Consider the following 21,959-nt stretch of genomic DNA (forward strand, 5'->3'; position numbering starts at 1 on the left):
ACGCCTCTACAATGATACAACTGTAACCACAGGCAAGCCAGCTATATGCAAAAATTTAAAAACTGTCAGAATATATTGTTTATCTTCTTACTGTGGAAAAAAAAATCACAAAGTAAAAGTTATGACAGCATATTTACCTCTCAAAATATTTTTGCATTAATGATGCACAGACTCTTTTGGAAAGGTACATTCTCCCACAGCACTAACTTTGTGGGTCAATTCAATCTGTCCCACTGCATTAGCACCTCAGAACTACTTATTTTACTTTGCACTCACATTAACTGCCTCATTTCTCAGAAAGATCTGTTCTGCAATTTAATCCAATTATGTCAACTATATTAAAGCAGTGTTCTCAATTCCATTTGGAATGACTCAACTCAGTCAGATTCAAAGCAATTGTTTTGGAACATGGCTGAGAAGCACAAAAACTTAGCTAAGAACACGCAAATGAGGAATACAGGAAATAGCACTGTGACAGTTTGATATTATTTATTCATTTATTGACATTTTCTGCTACCTTTGTTAAGGAGAGGTCATACTATATTTAATCCTCACAAAACCAAAGGCTTATCCAAAGTCGCTCACTTAGCTTCATGGGGGAAACACGGATTTGCATAACATCATTAAAAATGCATGCTGCATGAGCCAGCAATTCATTTACTGCTCACTTGACCTCTATGTACTCTTTAACATTTGTGTACTTGGGTAACTTATTTTCACACCAAGGATCACTGTCTGAAATTTTCATCCTCCCAATACAAAGAACACATTGCTTAAGGTTCTTTGCTTGATGTTTGTTTACACTGCAATAGTCTGTTCAACACTGGTTTTTTGCAGCTATCTAGACAGGCAGTTATGGGAAGCAGTGCACTGGCATTTAGATGCATGTGCACTAGAGTCAAAATGCAACTTCTAGAAACTTGACCAAGGACTGGAATGAGAAGAATTCTAGTACATGTGCACACACTAATGAGATATATCCCCCAAAGGCAAAATAGGGATACTCGTTTTAACAGGAAAATAAAGTAAAAACAGGGACCGACTTTGGTGAGAATGGCTGAAAGCTTTGAGGTTGCTATCAGATGACGTGTTTCTTGAAAATTCATCCCAGGTTACATGATGCGGGGGGGGGGGGGGTTACATGATGTCAGCTGCTTACTAAGCACCGGTTCTGATTTGTTTGCAGTGAGGGTATACAAGGCTGCATCATGCAAGTACTTATCCCACATTCTCCAAAGTGTTTTCCTGTCACTTTCTTTACTGGAAAAAGTCTGATTCTTTTTTTCCCTCTTTTTGCCAAATATATTTTAATTGTACTACCTGAGTTTGCCGGTATGCAACTGAATCTAATCCACAAAAGAACAACAGTTTGGAAATGCCCAGAGGTCCAGGGTTATTCCTTCCATATTCATACAATACATAAAAACTATGGGTGGAACCCAGCTGATGCTCTTGGGCTCACAGAAGAGCTTTCAATGAGGTGAAGGCATCTGTTAACAGAAGATGAGAGGATTTTTGCCTATTCTGCCTGCAGGCCCTAAAGCCATCTTCCACCTTGCACCAAGTGGATTCCACCCTATTATTTTCTAAAGGGAAAACTGATGAAACAATTGGCTTTAAAACACACAAACAATGAATTGTATTCAAATGGGTTGCATCCTTCTAAGAATGGAAGGGAAACTAATGTCTGCTGACTTTCCATTCCGCCTTTGTTCCCCTCAACTTACTATCTCCTCAAATATAGCATTCAGAAACTCAGTATTAGCATGCTGATGAATGTAGCAAACTTTGCCCATTATTCTCAGAGAATCCGGCAGATATAGCTATGTCTTCCTCCACTTCTAATGACCATCATTCCCAACATTCCTCATGCCAGACCCAGGATCATTCCAAGGATTCCACATACCAGGCCCAAATGCATTAGTGCTAATTTTGCCTCCTTGTCTTAATCCTTCTACATCAGTTCTACTACAGATTCCTAAAATAAGCCAGATCCAGCTGTCTGAACAACTGATTAAACTAAATGGCATACTGAAATATTTTTCCACACTGTTAAAATGTCTGTGTTGATAGATTACTCAGCTGCACCATACCCTGTAAGATTTGAAAATCCTTAAGTGACACTGTAGTAACCATTTCAGTATTGATTATATCACCCTAGGTTATAGACTGAAAGCAGTTCACCAGCAATGGAAAGAGCAAAATAACGGCGAGAGTCTTCAAACTCACACATTATTTTTAAAAGCAACAAAAAACTAACAGGAGAGAGAGCCTTTCCGCATGAGCCAAAAAAAATCTAACACTAATCAAATCCAACCATTTCCCATAAAAATCAATCCATTGCAAGCAAGTAGTTAGCCTCCATACGGTCACTATAAAGATTTTACTGATAAGAAAAAAACAGAACTGCTTCAAGATCAAATGAGCCCAATCTAAACAAAATCACACATTTCCTCACATTCTTGCCAGTTTTGCTTGCTGCAGCAGGCATAAGATAGGGAAGAGGAAGAAGAGGAGGGGAGCAAGAGGGGAAAGGGTTGAATACCCCCTGCTCTCTCAAAGCTCTGGCAGTGGTGGCTGGCCAGTCCCAATTCTAAATCTACACCAAATAACTGTCCTAGTTTAATAGTGAACCAAAAGAGCAACCTGAATAATATATCTCCCTATTAGCTACCCAGGCGCAAGTGCATAGTTCAAGTGAGAAAAAGGGCAACCACACCAATCCACTGTTTGGGGGTATTATTTACTGGGTTTTTATATATTGTTTAAATTTTATTACAGTTTAATCAATGATTATCTTTTATATCTTTTTGACTTTTTGAACTCTGTATTGTTTTTATTTGTGTAAGCCACCTTGAATCCCAGTCCAGGAAAAAGGTGGGATATAAATAAATATAACAATAATAATATGACAGACACAATCCAGCTCCCCTTGCCTTTCTTAGGAGCAACAGCATCAGTAAAATGTTCAGGAGTCATGTGGATGATTGGTCTCTATTCAGATTCCTCTTGTAAGTCACTTTGATTTATGTTTGCTTAAAAAGTGGCTAGTAAGTTTGATAAACAAGGTAATTGTAGTTCTACGTGGACAAACCTTCAATGTTAATGAAAACAGTAATAGTTATTGATTTTCTTTCTTATTTAAATTAACAAGCATTTCAAATAGTTCTAAATCCCTTAGTTCAGAAGTGGATACAGTATATAATTACTGTATGGTTATCAAGGGTATTGATAGTTATTCCGGTGGAGATTACAAAGATTTCAAGGAGCTAAGTACAGCCAACAGATATACACATCAGCAGGCCCAAAAACCAGTTAGAGAGCATCCTCTACCTTTTGTGAGTGCTCAGTCACTGAACCACCCTGGTGAGATCACCCAGGCAACTGTTTTCATTACAGAGGGGATAATTGTTTTCAAGCACTGAAATTGTTGGCCCAAATTCCTGGTAATCTGCAAAAATCTGCCTATTGGATGGTGTTTTTAGTCTAACATATCTCAGAAGGTTCCTTACCCATGATTTTGTGAATGCCTTGCAAATATAAAATCATCACACTTACCACAGAAGGCTGTTGATGTTGGATGTTATATGCTCAAATCTTTTTAGGATTCAACCACAAAACTTGCACAATTAAACAATGGGAAAGTAACATTTAATATGCCTAGCACTCATAAAGCACACAAGGAAGAGTTTTAACCCCATGGGAAAAGACCCATAATTTGTCTTAATTTTTCTTTGGCAGCTTCAGTCACCACAAAATAAAATTTAAAAAATAGTTTGTCATATATCAGAGCATATTTTTAAAGAGTACAGGATGCTCTTAATATGGCTCACAGTCCAGAACAGCCAACTCTTTTGCTTGTAAACTGTTTTGAAGTATCAGCTCTGCCTAGAAGTCTCCATTTTTCTGTAGGATATAAAGCAATAGAATTGATGCCCCCAAGACTGGTGAAACAACATTTGCCATAAAATAAAAGCAATGAAATTAAGCAGTTAAGCAATAAAAATGACGCATCAGATGTCAAGGAAACAAACAACTATCTGACTTTTAGAAGACATCTGAATGTAGCGGTTTAGGGAAGTTTTTAATGTTTTGAGGTTTTTTTCTGTTTTAGTATTCTGTTGGGAGCCACCCAGAGTGGCTGGGGAAACCCAGCCAGATGGGTGGGGTATAAATAATGATAATGATGATGATGATGATGATGATGATGATGATGATGAAAGTTTCAGGTGAGGTGCTTTTAGAACTATATTAAAGCACACAAAAAGATTCCTCAACGTGTATCAGTTTGGCAAGTCAAGAGAGTTAAGTACAAACCTGAACAATATTTATGAAATTGCATCCGCCTTCCATGCTGCCTAGTTCTTCCAGCCCTCCTAAGAGAAATGTGGGACATACTTCTACATAATCTTCACTATTGGGTCATGCTCTTAGAATCACTCTTCCAATGCTACTTTGCCTCTATCTGGTTCCTACACACGGATGTGAGAGAGGCAAAGTAGCATTGGAAGAGTGATTCTAAGATCCTCAAATCTACATATTACTTCCTGAATAAGCTGGTCTTGCAACAGGGAGAGGCCCACCAGCTTGCTCTCCCATGTAGCAACCTCAGTGAAACTGGTATATTTTCTTTAATCTTAACTAAGCACTAGTCCAACCACATCTAGAGTATTCATGTCCAGTTCCGGACACCACATCTGAAGAAAGATATAAACAAACTGGAATACGTTCAGAAGAGAACAATGAATACAGTATGGTCAACATTACGGAAAGCAGGTCCTAGGAGGAAAGGTTGGAGGAACTGAGTATATTTAGTCAAGCGAAGAGAAGACTGAAGGGAACATGACAGATTTTAGTTCGATATTTCTCTTACTTGCTTTTGTTTCTTATGTGTCACGATTTTGCTCTTAGCTATTTGCTGATTTCTCTCTGGATCAGATTCTGAGTTTTGGATCTGGTTCTAACTAGTATCTAGAGTAGTGGTTCCGAACCTGGGGGCCAAAGAATTATCCCAAGAGGTCTGTGAAGCCCTGTGCTGAAGCTTACTTTCAAACAGAAAGTTGGTGAAGAAAGAAAGGTGTGGCAGGATTATCCCTGCATGCTTAGGTGCATGTTCAGGTTGCTTCTGTCTGCCAGCACTAAGCACTTTCTTCCTCCTGTGCTGGGGATAGCTGCAGGGTGGGAAAAAATGGGTAAGGAGGACTGGTGGAGATATCACCACATGCTCAGGCAAATGCTGCCTATCAGATAGAGGCAATCATCTCCTTTGCCCCATATGCTGGTGCTTGCTTTTAAAAAAAAAAGGTTGGGGGAAGAAGAAAGGAGCAGCGGGAGTATCCATTATACATTTTGATTATGTATTTGGTCAATTAACAGAACCTAAAATTAAAACAATCAGCATGTGGGGGTCTTGAGATTAAAAGGGGGTCCTCGTAAACATTGGAACCACTGGTCTAGACCCTAGGGCAGAGATTTTCAACCTTTTTGGGTCCATGGCTCCCTTGACCAACTACATTCTTTCTGCAGCTCCCCTGTGGGACTCAGGAGCCCAGTTATGTCACCCCTTGCCTGCAGAGCTGGTAGCTTGTCACCTTTTTTTGAGTACCCTTGTGGAGTGTTCCCTCAGCATCCTCTCCATTCCCTTCTCCTTGGGAGTCCTCTGGGCAGCCACCGCCGCTGCCCCTGGTGTCTGAACTGCCCCCTTGCCCCATCCTGAGGTGCCTCCTCACACTGTCCCACAGGGGCTTGGGACTTGTCTGTCCATTCCCAGCAGCAAGGAATGCTGGACTGGCTGGCTGAGTCCACTTACTTGCTCTGAGCCCACATCAGCTCCTGGTAACCAGCACCCACTGGCCAGCCCCAGAGGCACTATTTGCCTGCAGAGCTTGTAGCCAGGGCTGCTGCACCAACAGCCACACAGGCAGAGACATGAGAGAGCATCAGAGGAGAGAGAGAAGAGAAAGGAGAGAGATCTCAATAGATCCCAAAGAACTGGAAAATCTGGTACCATCTAATGTTTTAAAATTATTGTGGAACATTGGTAAAAGCATAGTTCTTCTTTGTTAGGGATTCTTTTAGAAAGGAAAACAGAGTGAAATCCACATACGTACAACTTTTAATTTTGGTGGGATCAGGATTTTCTCCAAAGTAGCTGGAGGACAAGACACTCATTATTTCAGAGTTGTACATGTGTAGATTTCAATCTGTCAATATTTTTGAAGAACTGTTAACCCACAAAGAAGCTTGGGGTGGGGGAAAAGAAAATAAGTGTTTCGAAATACTCTTTATTTTTTGTGGCATTAAGAAGCATTTTTCATAGTCTGGCAACTATGTGAAAGTTTACTTTAGAACTAGTGAGCAGGAAGTGAAGCTAGGAATCATTTGAAAAAGGTATTAAAAATAAGGTTTCATATCACAAAATGCAATAAATCTATAATCCCAAGAATATTTCTACAGCAATATGCAGATTCCATTTCTGTATTAAGATAATGAAACAAATTAACACTAGGGCACCTTATCCCATCTATACTATAGCCTAAACTCTTGATGGTAATAAACCAGGAGAGACCACTTCCTATATGCCATCTAGTGCCAATTCACAAATATACGAAACTTGCACAATTAGAAACATAGGAAGCAGGGGTAGCTAAACATTTTGACTCAGATGGTTGCATTGTTTTTAGAGCAAACTCTCCAGGGCTGGCCACATCTGAACATGGACAAGCATGCAGTTACACACTATCATGACAGGCCCTGACCCAATATTGGCCAACAAATCCTCTGAAGACCTGGTTCGCATGATTTTCAACCCAGGTGACAGAGCCTCCAACATTAGCCCTGAAATGTCTACCTCCAAGGAATACCCTAGAAGGACCCTCTGGGTAGGTTCCTGACTTACCTCTAGCATGGGAACCACTGGCTGAGTTAGATGTTGAGTCACATCCAGCCCTTGAGAGCAGAAATGCCAGTAAGTCCAAGCTCAGGCAGCTGGTTGATGATGGGAGTGCACATCTGAGAGTCCAATGTCATCATGTGACTGTTGAGGAAGCAGCTGCTTGTAAGTAACAAAACTCCTCTCAAGGGTAAAGGCTCATACAGCAGACTCAAGCACTTGCAGTAGGTGTTGGAGGTGGTCTGAGAGACCATGCTATACAGTGATACCTCTGGTTATGAACTTAATTCGTTCTGGAGGTCCATTTTTAACCTGAAACTGTTCTTAACCTGAGGTACCACTTTAGTTAATGGGGCCTCCCGCTGCTGCCACCCCCGCCAGTGCACGATTTCTGTTCTCATCCTGGGGCAAAGTTCTCAACCCGAAGAGTCTGTAACCAGAGTCTGTAACCCGAAGTGTTTGTAACCTGAGGTGTTTGTAACAAGAGTTGCCACTGTACCAGGCTTCAGTTGGAACCTGCCAGTTACTGGAAACAATGCAGGTCATCTAGTTTCTTACACCTGAATCTGACTCCTTTGTCTTTTTTTTCTTGCCCTGCTTTTTTCTGGATCTCCTCAGTTGTTCATTCTTGCCTATTGATTCTACTCCTGGGTTATGTTTAAAAGGAACAAATAAGTATGGCATATATATATCTGCTGCAACCTTCCTGTTCACAGCACAAATCCAAGCTGGCTTTAGCACTGAAAATACAATCCCCTTCTCTTAGCATTGTTCAAATATATGTTGACCTCATGTTCATGTCTGCCAGAATTGATAACTTTCCCATTTATTTTTTTTAAATTGGCACTCTACATTCTTAACAAGTTTAGCTAGTGAAGAACAAGGAAACGAGGGTGTCAAGTTTTGGTTTCTTTTTCCAAACTAATGCCTCTGTAACAGCAGGAGTACACACACATGTGCAACCCATCTACTAGGAATCATATTTTTATCGTTTCAGTTTGTCTTTTAGTAAAATGCATTTCCAATTGAACTGCAGAGCTGGACTTGAGTAGCACTGTTTTACCTTCAATTTTTATAATGTTTCAAATATCCCATATTACATTTCCTTTCCTGTCTAGTAAAGAATAGCACTTGCCAGGTGAACCTAATGTCAAACAAGCAATATAATATTGCTCTCTTTTCTTTGTAAATTTATAGATGACAGCTTTGGGATTCAGGCAGGGCAATAGAATTCTACCCACTCTGTGGTATAAAAGTATAGTTTCAATAGCTTTTAAAATTAAATAGTCCATCCATTATAAGTTTTATTAATGTGTATTGTTTTATTATGTTTTTATATCTGTTGGAAGCCGCCCAGAGTGGCTGGGGTGACCCAATCAGGTACAAATAAAAGAATCATAATCATAATAATTCATTTTTATAACTATATTCTCAAATATGAACTCTTAATACTATGCAAGTTTTACTGTAGGTATACTGTATTCTGAACATGCTAAATTCTCATTTCTGACATTCAAAATGTTCCTGATAGGGTGTCTCTCAGTTAGGAAAGGCCTTCTTGTAATTGGACCACATGTAAAACATCACTTAATTTATCATATGGAAAAAATATTTAATCTTGTTTTTGAGAATTGGTGTTTAGTGCTAAACATATTATTTATGATTCTGCTGTCTCTCCCACTTTTTACCTGTGACAAACTGCAACCTGAATGAAATTATGCACTACAGATAATTCACAACTTTCCTGCATTTAACATGTATGATTTCAACATTAAGCAGTTGAAGGCTAGGTGGTTGAAACTGCACATGGTTGAAACACATGGAAGGCAGAGCTTAAAAGCTCTTTTTGTGCATCTGGTTGACACAATAAAGCCACCAGAAGTCCATCTGCAATGCTCAGACATCTCTCCATTTTTGCAAAAGGAAGCAACAGAATGACTGACAGCTATCCCAAGTTAGGCCAGGAAGGAGCAGACAGACTGTCATACCCTAGACTCCACTGGTTGTGTTGGCCAGGATACAAGGTGGAGGTGGGTTATTTCATATTTGTGCTATGGCAGCTCCCAGCTGGCATAGATGAGTGATGTAAGGATTGGGCCCTTGGGAGATCTGCAGGCACAGCTGCGACTTCCATGGAGGCTAGGAGAGAAACACTGATATTCCATCCTAATCCCTCCAGACATCAACATCAAGGGGGGCAAGGGATAGGCATGAGCTCAAAGCCACATTTCTTCATCAAGATGCATGCAGACAGTCTTACTAATGTTCAGACAAAGTAATTTATTGCCTGGAACCAATAACTCTGCAAAAGAATTAATTTAAGAATGGGCAGCATGGGAGATGTTATAGAACCAGGATTTAAAGTTTACAGCATGTGATACTGTGAAAGAAAACAATATGAAAATGGTGTGCTGTTGGTATTTAACCTCCAGTAAATTAGCTAAAATGTATAAATCAAGATCAATGCATGCTGGAAATGTAAAGAAAAAGAGGGCACCCTTTATCACATGTAGTGAGCATGTTAAGTAGTAAAAGAATTATAGGAGATGATACATAATGAGTTGAAAAAATTGTTCAAAATAACCTTTTCTAAGAAACCAGAAGCTTTTCTTTTAGGAATTCTAGGTGCCGAAAATCCAAGTGACCACGACTAAAGCTGCCTGGACTTTTGTTAGCCCAGAGATGGAAAGAAAAGACAGTCCCTACCAAAGAAGAATGGCAGATAAAACTGATGGGTTATGCTGAAATGACAAAACTGACCGGAATAACTAGGAACCAGGAAGATTTATATTTTAATAAGAAATGGGGAAAGTATATATTGTATCTTAAAAAACTATTGTAAACAATTAAAATCATTAGTAGGATTAAATCATTAGTAGGATTGATATAACACTTGTAGCTAAAAGCTGAATTATGGATTATTTATAGACTTGATAAAATTGGAGTAATAAAGAAGATGCAGGAGAAAATGCCAGCACAAGGACCTACAAAAGGGGGAAGGGAAGTCAAAGGGGAGATTCAATGCTTATATTTTAAATGTGTTCTTTCTTGTTGTTTGTAAACCTGAAAATGCAAATGTGTGTGTGTGTGAATTAATTTAGGAATGGATGGGAATTTGTAGAATAAATCCAATTATAACTTTAAAGAATGTATCCACATAAGAATAATCCTTGATATATCTGAATATATAACTATGGGTGGATTCCAGTGCTGTTTTCATTGTGCTCGGGTAACACTGGGAAACCATGTGGGTGGGGACTATATACACCTCTGTCCTACCTTAGTATCTATTTATTGTGTTTTAAATATTTTCCAAGCTACCTCAAGAATGCTGGTTAATAGGTACAAATAAATATTCCTAAATAACACCTAAATATAACAAAAGATACATTTCCCAGTTTTGTTCAACTGTTATTTTCTTTTAGGTTTACCTTGGCACTAAAAAAAATGGGGAGGGGACTAGCTGTAAGAATGGACCACAGAGAATGCGAATGCAGTAAGAATGGCACTGCACTGCCTCAGCCACATCAGAATTGCTTACTAAGAAGGCTTTTAATTATGCATCTTCTCCAAGGTCAGCTAAAAATACCACATGTACCCTTCACATACAAAGAGGAGAGATAAACAGAAAGCAGGGGTTCCCTTATAAAATATGTTTGTGTGTCTACAAGAAAATGAGAATGCTTTGCAGAGCAAGGGTGTGGGTCAAAGCTTCATTGCAAGTACTGTAAATAACAGTACCAGATTCCAAATATAATTTGCCTGTCCTAAATCTGTGTTATTCTAATCATCAGTTACAAAACAAAGGGGAAACTGACTTCAAGCTCCCTGTGATTCTCACCTCTGCTAAAGCCACTAAAATGGATACTGACAACAGCCTTACAAGGAAAACCACAGACAAGGAACAGTTTATTGATTTGGATGTATTTGGACATTCAACAAAGGAAAGCATTTTCAGCTGTTCTGTAAACCCATGACTTAGCTGTGTCTTTAAACAATGTATGTATTTAAGAAAACAAATATTTACAAGGTGGCATATAAAAGATTCAAAAGAATGAATGAAATATATTTATTTTTCTCTATTTCATAACATTTATATACTGCTTGATTATATTGGGGGTATACAATTTTTGTAAGTTCTTCCTATTCATCTTTAAAAAGTCATATTTCTTTCAAAAAACAAATTTCCATTATATTTTCTCTATATACATTTGCACAGAAAGGTCTCAAGAATATGTTTCAACTGTCTCTTTAATAAGCACATGTATCCTGTACAGGGGTTGGGGATTAAACATGACAAATTGTTTAAAGAAAATTGCCTAAACTTCAAATACATTTCCTTAATGTCCAAAATCACCACCAATTAATAAATTATTCAATATTTGAAAAATGAAGGCAGCTTTTCTTTGACCAATTCTGTTTTAGGAGCTGTTTCACTTAACATGGGGAGGAAAAAATAACCCGCCACTTGTCCAATTTTAGTAAAATATTTTTGACATATAATAAGACATCAACAGAGGATAATTTTTTTAATGGTAGTAAGTTTCAAAAATGATTTAAGACAGACCTGCTGCCGGCATTCTTGGACAAAACGAATTATCGAGACCTGGTTTCAGGACTCAATCTACCCCAATGGATGACCTCTACTGGGAGAGGGACAAAGGTAGTGCAACACTGCTTCTTTTGCTTGATCTCTCCATGGCTTTTGATGCCATCAACCATGGTATTGTCCTGGACTAGCTCTGTGAGATGGATCCCAGGGACACTGTTTTATGGTGGTTCCGGTCTCACCTTCAGGGTCAGTTCCAAAGAGTGGCACTGGAGGAATGCTCATTGGCCCCTTTGGCATTTATGTAATTGGGTGTTCCAGGGCACTATTTTGTCCTCAAGGCTATTTAACATCTATTATGAAGCCACTAGGAGCAGTCATTATGGGATATGAAGCAAAGTGTCATCCATATACCCAGTGAATGAGTGTTTTTGTGTTTGGGATGTACATAAGTCAGTCACCTGTTTTGAATAGGGTTCCACTCCCTCTGAAGAAACAGGAATATTAATTGGAGGAGGGGGCTCCTGGATCCATCTTTGTCACCTAAAGCACATAAGGTCTCAGTGGCTACGAATGCTTTAAGGCAGCTTTGGTTAGTAAGATAGCTACAGTCATACCTGGACCAAAATAGCTTGGCCACTGTGATCATGGCATTGGTAACCTCAAGACTGGATTACTGTGACGCGCTTTATGTAGGGCTTCCCTTGGGCTTAACTCATAAACTAAAGGTGGAGCAGAATACATCAACTGGATTATTTACTGGGGTACTCCCATCAGTACCATATAACATCTCTGCTGAAGGAGTTGCGCTGGCTGCCTATATGCTACCTGGTACAGTTCAAGGCCCTGCTGTTTTTAAAGTCCTAAACAACGTGGGACCAGGATATCTAAGGGACTGCTCTGCCCACTATATCCATACCCAGCAAGTGCTCCCTCCTCAGATGGGCACTGCTGAGAGTAGAATGTACCCCAGAGATGCCTTTAGTTTGTACCAGAAGTCGCGCTTTTAGTGTTCCCGTTCCAGCTCTCTGAAATTAATTAGCAGCTGAAATCAAACAGCCACCTAGTATGATGTTTAGATGTCTAATAAAAACATTTTTGTTTAGGAAAGCTTTCCCTTAGGTGTAATCCAGTCATTTATGGAATACCAGTTTTGTAACTGATGGAATGGTTTCATTGGTTTCAGTTTATATGGATGGCTTTACTGTTTAGAGCTTGTGTTTCTGCTTTTATTCCTTTTGCCCTGTACACCACTTCAGCAGCTTTATCCTGTGAAGTATTCTATAAATTTAATAAATATTAAAAAATAAAAGTATGTTCCATATCATATGAATTCAGTACCAACAGTACACATGGATAAAAACAGACATCATTTGTTCAGTAAAGTCTTGGCAAGCATTTCTGAATAAAGTATTCCAGTTTTAAAAGTTAAGTACTTTCCAAAGCACTTTGCTTTAGAACATGCACATATACTGAAGTTGCCTTATTCACAATTGAGATCAATATGGATAAACAGCACATTTCTATCAACACTGTATAATCATCTGTCATATGTACTGCCTGAAAACACTGCTGTGGGAGTTTCAAACCAACATTAACAGTTTTTCCCTTGGGAACTTTACTACAGTGCATAACTGTTCAAGGCTGGAAGAAGACACAATATTCCCTTGTGTATCCATTTCCAATTAAGGAAAAATTTGAAAGAAAGGCAACTACTGCCATGGTCATAATACAACTGCCAAATGTCAGAACAAATCACAGTCAAGTTATTCAATCCCTAAAGGCAATACAATACATTCTTTAACAGTAAAGTATTCTCGTTAGACATCAAAACGATCCTGGATCATTGAGTTACTTTATTTTCCAAAGAATTCCCAATAAGCATTCCAGAGAGAAAGACTCAAAAAGCTTTGAAAAACATATTTCTATTATAGTCAATTTTGTAGCACTAAAACAAGGTGGATGAGAAACAATTTCAAGGATATATGTGGGGGGCGGTAAAAACATTTTCACTCGCTAGTATAGACACAATTAAGTTAGCATAGTGGAACAAAGGGTGCTCAAGGATGTATGATCTCAAAGGCAGAACTATAGTATGTCACAATACTTCTAAAACTGAACCACTGCTATCAGTGAGTACCCAGAAATGATGGTAAGGCCCAAGTTTCCAGCAGCCAGCAGTTAGAATAATGGCTAGCATAAAATTCTCCTTCCATAATTCCAACTCCATGATCTGCTGTCAACTGTCCTCCTTCCTTCTCTTCTATACTATTTTCAGCCAAAGTAACTACATTTTTTGAAAAGCTAGGTCTTGGTAACAGAGCTGTTCAAATGAACCAATGAGTTGCATACTGAGAGTAGACCCACTGAAATAAATACTTAAGTTAGTCAAGTCCATTGATTTAATAGGGCACATAGTGTTAAGTATAATTTTACTGAACACCCACTGAAATAAATACTTAAGTTAGTCAAGTCCATTGATTTAATAGGGCACATAGTGTTAAGTATAATTTTACTGAACACCCACTATCTTAATGTATAGTCTCTTTAAGCAGGGTCATTTTAAGACACAGCATTATGTAAACTGAATTTGAGTTGTGTATATCCCAACTGGCATGAAACATAAAATGTAAAAGAAGAGAGAGAAGCAACCTATTCAAATGGAACTTTTGAATAGTCAGCAGTTGCAGTTTTCCCCATCTTATACTTCATCAACAAAAAGAACTAACTATACACACAATAATCATCACATTACTCGGACCACAATGTAAGCTTCCTAACCTATAGATAATTTCTTTTTTTACCAATTTTTTTTACTGCTTTTCAATAATTTTTAACAAATTGTCACCAAATTAATACAAATTCCCGCAGCTTTTTATCTGAACAACTTTACTAATGTAAAATACAATTTCATTTTCCACTCCTGGTTTATTTCCAAAATGTTATTAACTGTAAAGCGCTCCAGTCCTTAATGACTTGGTTCAGATCCTAATCTAAACCATGGCTTAGATCATCATGAACAAGCCACAGTGAACCACGAGCTCACCCAATCCTTTGTACACAAAGAGAATGAAAGTTTCTCCCCTCATTTAGGGAATTGTATTTTTTCAAATTCTAGTTATAACACATTAGGGCCAAACTGAGTCAAAAGTGAAAGTGGAAGATCACATGCAAAGGAGAAAAGGGAGCATACAAGACCAATATTCACTGCACATCATTCACAATACACATTTCTCAACATTAGACTCCAGATGTTGCTGGACTAGAATTCCCATCACCTCCAGCCAGCTCAGTCAGTGGTCAATGGCAATGGGAGTTGTAGTCCAGCAACATCTGGGGACTGAAGTTTGAACAATGGTTATTTTATCATCTGAACAAGACAAATAGGTCCTATCATTAAAAGTTCTGCTGAAGTAAGCTGGACTTCATTTGACATAGAACCTTGGGAATCAAAGTGTACCCTTGGCAAGGGTGGGTGGGTGGGATGTGACTGAGGACTATTACAGACGCTCTCCAAAATCCTGTGATAAAAGCAACTTCTGCCCATGCATTCCCTCCCCACCCCCACTTTCAGTGATTTGTGAGGTGCATGTGGTGGAATATTTTGCATTACTAAAGATCACACATGAGCCCTTGATCAACTTAGCTCTACAGTAAAGGCTTGCAACTTGTTCACTACCAGGAGTCAAAGACGAAATAAACCATGATTTGGGAGTATTACAGAGTATCAGCACAGGCTATTTGCACATAATAAACAGAGAAGCAGTTCACAATAAGTACACTGTAGATTACAGTCATCTTGGACATTTATATTTTGCTGCTGTTTATTAAGACTAGTAAAAAGATGAAGCAACTAGTAACTCCATCACTGTTGACTAGACTCCCCTCAAATAAAATATTTAAATAGATTTGACACGTACAAAAAGTTACTCTACACCCCCCCCAAAAAACCCCAGATGCAGTGTAGTTAAGCCTTCTATTAGCAATGAAGCTGCTTAAATCAAACACCATTCAACCTAGAGAGGTGCAGTGGGGTACTGTGTTCCAAGACAATTTGAGCATTTGCGTCACCTGTTGAGAATCTAATCCTGAAGCATTCCTTCCTTGCTAGTGAAAAATGCAAAGAATTTCTACTGCCTAGAATTTATCGGTGCATTACATGGAGGCTTGTGGCAAGTCATTAAAAAAGTCATTAAATAGGTAATGTAAATAGTGAAGGACTGAGGAAACGGAACAATGTGTTTGTAGCTAATACATAGTCGAAGAACTGAAATCTTAGAAGATGAAACATGTGAGTCTGGTACTAAACCTGGTACTAAAGCATCAGATCATAAGAATGGACATACATATTCTGTTGCTGTCATATATGTTTTCCCTCTCACAGGATCCCCAAAAATGTACTGTATCTGACCCCTAGTTGAAGTGCTGGCACAGGAGAAGCTCTAGGTGTGCTCTAAAAGCGCTGATCTCCTTTCCCTCGTGCAGCATAGGTGTGCTATTCAAGCCTCCTTTTCAAGATAAGAGATAGAGCAGAGTCAGAGATGTCCTCTTAGTCAAGACCCTATAGTTTGTTTATTGGTCTAGGAACTGAGAACACTTGCATCACATTCCTTGGTTTCCCTGTAGTAAGAATGTTTTATGGGATGAGACAGCCCAGGACATCTGTGTCTAGCGTTAAAATAACAAATGGCAGGGTAGCAACCACAGCAGAAACCACTGTTTTTGCTATGGTAGTGATAAAGTTTCAAGAGTTAACCTTATTCAATGTACTTTTATATTTTTAATTTTATAAAAACAAGTATTTTTAGAAGTTCAGTGTCATGTTAGTGTGCATCAATTCAGCGGGTGGGTGGGTGTGCACCTATTGCCTGCAGTCTGCATAACCTTTCTAGCTAAGTAGAAGAAACTTAACCTTTAGTCCACAAATGTCTAGACTGAATAGTGTATTGATTTTTTAGTTCCCAGACAATACGATTGCAAGGCGCTTTTGCTACTTTATGACCTCAAAAGGAGTAAGAATATAAAGCAGTAGCACCTCCCACACCATTGACTTATGTTACATAGACTTAATACAAGCCAGGATTCCCTGTAAACCAGAGAAGAAAAAAATATGAAGAGAAAAATAGGGTGCAGAGAAATCTAGTTTGTTTTACCATGATACCACGCATAAATTTCTCCAAAGAAGGAAAGAGAGAGTGCAATATCCATGTGGTTGCCTCCCCATTTGCAAGCCATTATTTTGTTGGGAACCAGCATTATATCTGAATCACACCACAGCGACATACATTATCTGCAGCTTATATACCAGACAACTGCCAAGGCTAGCTACAGGTTTTCATGAGCCATCTTTCCCACTACACACAAATGAACATCCTAGGCATACATACACAGAGACACATACAAATATATATACAGTGGTGCCTCGCAAGACGAAATTAATTCGTTCCGCAAGTCTCTTCGTCTTGCGAGTTTTTCGTCTTGCGATGCACGGTTTCCCATAGGAATGCATTGAAAATCAATTAATGCGTTCCTAGGGAAACCGCCTTCAGACCAGGTCCGGGGACAGTCTGTCCCCGGACCTCTTCTGAAGGCTGGGGGGGGGGGGCAAGGGCTTTTCTTCCCACCCCCAGCATTTTAAAAAACCCCGGGACAGCGGAGGACTTCTCCGCTGTACGGGGCGATTTAAAAGCCCCTGGGAAGGCAGGCAGGGGGGACAAAGACTTTTGCCCCCCGCCAGCCTTCAGAAGAGGTCCTGGACCTCTTCTGAAGGCGGGCGGGGGGCGAAAGTCTTTGCTCCCCCCCCGCCTGCCTTCAAAAGCCCTCCGGGATAGGCAGGCAGGGGGGAGCAAAGACTTTCGCCCCCCGCCCGCCTTCAGAAGAGGTCCAGGACCTCTTCTGAAGGCGGGCGGGGGGCGAAAGTCTATGCTCCCCCCTGCCTGCCTTCAAAAGCCGTCCGGGACAGTGGAGAAACGCGCTGCGTTTCTCCGCTCTCCCAGGAAGGCAGGCAGGGGGGAACAAAGACTTTCGCCCCCCGCCCGCCTTCAGAAGGTGTTCCCTCCCCGCCGCCTGGCTTCGGGGGCAGGTGTTCCCTCCCCGCCGCCTGGCTTCGGAGCATCGTTCCGAAGCCGGGCGGCGGGGGCAGGTGTTCCCGCCCCACCGCCCGGCTTCGGAGGAGCCTTCCAAAGCCCGGCGGCGGCGGGAGGAGGTGTCCCCGCCCCGCCGCCAGGCTTCGGAGGAGGTCCGAGGACAGTGGGGAAGACGCGCTGCGCTTCCCCGCTGTCCCGGATATTTCCCTATGGGGTGTCGTCTTGCGAAGCAAGCCCAGGGAAATTCGTCTTGCGAAGCGCCTCCAAAACGGGAAACCCTTTCGTCTAGCGGGTTTTCCGTCTTGCGAGGCGTTCGTCTTGCGAGGTACCACTGTTCACGGACAAGGTACAAACAACTCTTTTATTTCCTCTGTTTCTGATTTACACATTTCAAACGGAAGAGAGACTATGTCAGGGGTAGCCAATCTGGTGCCCTCCATGTTGTGGACTAGTCTTTTGATTACTGATCCTGCAGGCTGGAGCTAGGGATGGACAGACCCATTAAAGTCTGGTCCATTCCTGTTCTTAAAGTAGACAGCGTTAAGTCCATCCTCTCCCATTAACCAGCAGATTTTTAATTAAAAGACTTTTTTAAAAAATGCTTTACACTGAAAAGCATTTATGTGTGTTGTCACTCTGCTCTGCGCCACAATTCCCCACCCCACTTTAAACCCTTCAGAATAGTGCCGTGAGCTACCCACAGCCTGAGCAGCTAGCAGACAGGGCTCTCTGACACTATGCACTTTCAATGCACATACATACATGGCTGCCCCCATGTAAGCACTGGAAAACTTTTAAAACAAACCTATTGCTGGTGGATCTGTTGATCTAAATGGATCTGAAGTGAACCAAGAAATCCAAATGAGTGCTAAGGAAAGCTGGGATCCAGTTGGCACTAAGTACTTATGTAGAAAAGGGACGCAGGTGGTGCTGTAGGTTAAACCACAGAGCCTAGGACTTGCCGATCAGAAGGTTGGCAGTTCAAATCCCCACAACAGGGTGAGCTCCCGTTGCTCGGTCCCTGCTCCTGCCAACCTAGCAGTTCGAAAGCTCGTCAAAGTGCAAGCAGATAAATAGGTACCACTCTGGTGGAAAGGTCAAGGGCGTTTCTGTGCGCTGCTTTGGTTCGCCAGAAGCGGCTTAGTCATGCTGGCCACATGACCCGGAAGCTGTACGTCGGCTCCCTTGGCCAATAAAGCGAGATGAGCGCCACAACCCCAGAGTCGGCCACAACTGGACCTAATGGTCAGGAATCCCTTTACCTTTACTTATGTAGAAAAATACTGACGTAAATGGGAATGATGAGGTGGACCCAACCTACCTACCTGCATCCATTTCCCCATTAAAAACTTCTTCCAAAAACAGCTATTTGTCCCCCAAGGTGCAACCACAGCAACAAAGGGGGGTTTGCAGCAAGAAAATAAGAGCATGGGGACTGCCTTTTATTAAATCAGATCATGTGTACATCTAGATCAGTGCTGTCTACTCTGACTGGCAGAAGCTCCTCTGGATTTCTGAGTGGGTTCTCCCAGTCCTACCTGGAGATGCCTCAGGAAAAAAATGGTCAGGCATTCTGTGTGCTGCAATCACAAACCGGATTCTTTAATTATTTCAATTTTGAAAAAGCAAACACACACATTGCTTTCACATTATTAGCATATCAGCTATTTGGGACTTGGTAAAGGTAAAGGACCCCTGGGCAATTAAGTCCAGTCAAAGGCGACCATGGGGTGTAGCGCTCATCTCGTTTCAGACTGAGGGAGCTGGTGTTTGTCCACAGACAGCTTTCCGAGTCATGTGGCCAGCATGACTAAACCGCTTCTGGGACACAGTGATGAGTGCCAGAGTGCACGGAAACGCTGTTTTGGGGCCTGACTTAGTACTAATGATGGTAAATTTTAGTACTACCAGGTAAACTTTATTTTGCTAAGAAATTGGTTTAATATACAAAATAGTTTAAAACTATCCTTAAGAAATAACTATAACTTCTGCCAAATTAATGGTTAGTGTCTGTGGAAGTTTAATGGACTGATTCAGTCACTGTATTCATTTTATAATTTAGTCAGGTATATATTAATAATAAGCTTCAAGGATCACAAGAACTTCTTGAGAAACTATCATTGACTTTTGTATAGTTCTATTAAACCATGACCTATTTCCAAGATTGTTTAAGCATTCCCAGCATTCTTCTCCATTGCTGAAAGGCTATATATCAGCTGCAGTTCCACAAATGTCCAGGGATGGCTGGCAACAGATTCTTTACAAATTTAGGAATGGATATCATAGTCTACTTGAGTTTAATATTCACAATGCTTCATACAGAATGGGAGCTTCAAAAATTAATTCAAAACACACCAGCATTATCAAAATAAAACCATTTTGCATATTTTCAGTGCAATTCACACAATTTGCATTATTCAGGACTGCATTCCTGCGCACACCCTAATGAAAAGGAGTTCTTGTTTGACAAGGCCTTTTCCTGTAGAGATCCAAAAGACTGCAAAGGACTGTGGTACTCTTCATAAGCAATGCTACATTTCAGTTTCTTATCTCTAAGAGGCAACATTTGCCTTCTAAATATTTCATGCCTCTGAAAATGGGCCAAGAAGACTCCACACCTTGTACAATATACTGTATGTTCTACCATTAAGATCCTTTTTTATGTGATGACAGGTCATACTGGCACAGAGGAAGATAGCATGGAATACCCACTTCTTATGCAGCATCACGCTACATACAAAAGCATTGCCAAGGATGTAGTAGTCACATTACTCAATGTTACACAAGTTGGTTACTCTCTCTTAATATCCAATATTATGATTAGACATAGAAATCAAGAATTGTATTACTCTTAACTGTTGCACAGGTCACAAATACACCATATTCAAAAAATATTTTTCAGTTCATAGTTCTAAGCAGGATTTGCTACCTATTTAAACGGCAGGTGGGAAAGAAGACTGACTAGAATTTTAAGGAAATGCCAGGGGCGCTATTTTAAATATTCCATTCACTCCATAATTTCACACACATTCCTTTCTTACTACATAAGAAATCAGGACACAAAAGCTGACTCATAGAATAGATTAACAAACTCAGGTTTAACTAAACCCTGCTTACATTACATTAGCCTGCTTAATAGGATTCCTGATAACCAAAGATAATCCTATCCATTTACTGCACTGATGCTTATACAGCATTTGAAATGAAATCTGCACTCAACAGATTTTTTTTAAAAAAACAACACTATAGTCCTACAGAGAAAATATTTACACTGCTGTTTCAAAAGAGGCTAGTATACATTATGCATTTCATGTCCATGAAACTAGTCCTGACTTTCTGTATGTGTACCATCTTCTGAAGAGTCAGTGTGACCTATATACAATTGTCCATGTGCACAGTGGAGCTTTCTTGCCCTCTTTACTGCAGCAAATTGTTTAGGATGTTAAGAACAAAAATGGATTGAGAAGAACTCCAAAAGGTTCTCTGCAAACTGGGTGAAAGGAAATTAAAATTGCAAATGTGGATCAATGTAAGCAAGCGTAAAATGATGCACTTAGGGCAGTGGTTTTCAACCAGTGTGCCGTGGCACCCTGGGCAACACTGGCCTCTGTCCCCCTTTCCTTCCCTCCCTCCTCTGATGCCCTCTTGCCTCTCTGCCTCCCAAAGGCTTGCACAGCTGTTTGTTGCAGCAGCCCTCTTTGGGGCAGGAGAGGCAGCTCAGAGACCAGGGGCAGCAGCTGCAACTGCCCAGAAGACTCCTAAGGAGAGTGGAGAGAAGAGAAGAGAAGAGAAGAGGACGAAGGGAGAACATTACACCAGGGTGTTCAAAAAAGGGTGAGAAGCTGCCAGCTTGCAGGCAAGGGGTGTCATAAGTGAGCTCCTGAGCCCCACAGAGGTGCCACAGAAAGAATGTAGTTAGTCAAGGGAGCCGTAAACTCAAGTCGAAAACCTCTGACTTAGGAGCAAAGAATCCTAACCACATATACACTTAATGGCCTAATTGACAGTGACTGACCAGGAAGGGGATTTTGAGATCATTGTAGCTAGGCTCAATGAAAATGTCAACCCAGTTTACTGAAGCTGTGAAAAAGACAAATTCCATGTTACAGATCATTACGAAAAAGACTGAAGGTGAAATGACTGACAATATAATGCCATTATACAAATCTATGGTGCACCTATACTTGGAATACTGTGTACAGTTCTAGTCACCAAACCTCAAAATATACTGTAGGTGCAGAAAAGTGCAACCAAAATGAACCAAGGGTAACTTCCCCATGATGAAAACACTGGGGCTTTTCTTAGAAAAAAATACAAGTCTGGGGTGGGGAGAGAGATCTGTTAGAGATGTATAAAATTATGAATGAGCAAGATTGAAGGTTTTTCTCCCTTTCACAAAAAAAGGTCATGAATGCTGGAAGATTCTGGACAA

At 40.4% G+C, this 21,959-nt stretch overlaps 1 protein-coding gene across 2 annotated transcripts in view; it reads right to left on the minus strand.

Annotated features, from left to right (window-relative positions):
* The window catches only part of AKAP12 (A-kinase anchoring protein 12), a 59,498-nt gene that overhangs the window by 27,139 nt on the left and 10,400 nt on the right, over positions 1 to 21,959 (minus strand). The window lies entirely within an intron of this gene.

The sequence above is a fragment of the Podarcis muralis genome, chromosome 3 (assembly GCF_964188315.1).
Source record: "Podarcis muralis chromosome 3, rPodMur119.hap1.1, whole genome shotgun sequence".
NCBI classification, from domain to species: Eukaryota; Metazoa; Chordata; class Lepidosauria; order Squamata; family Lacertidae; genus Podarcis; species Podarcis muralis.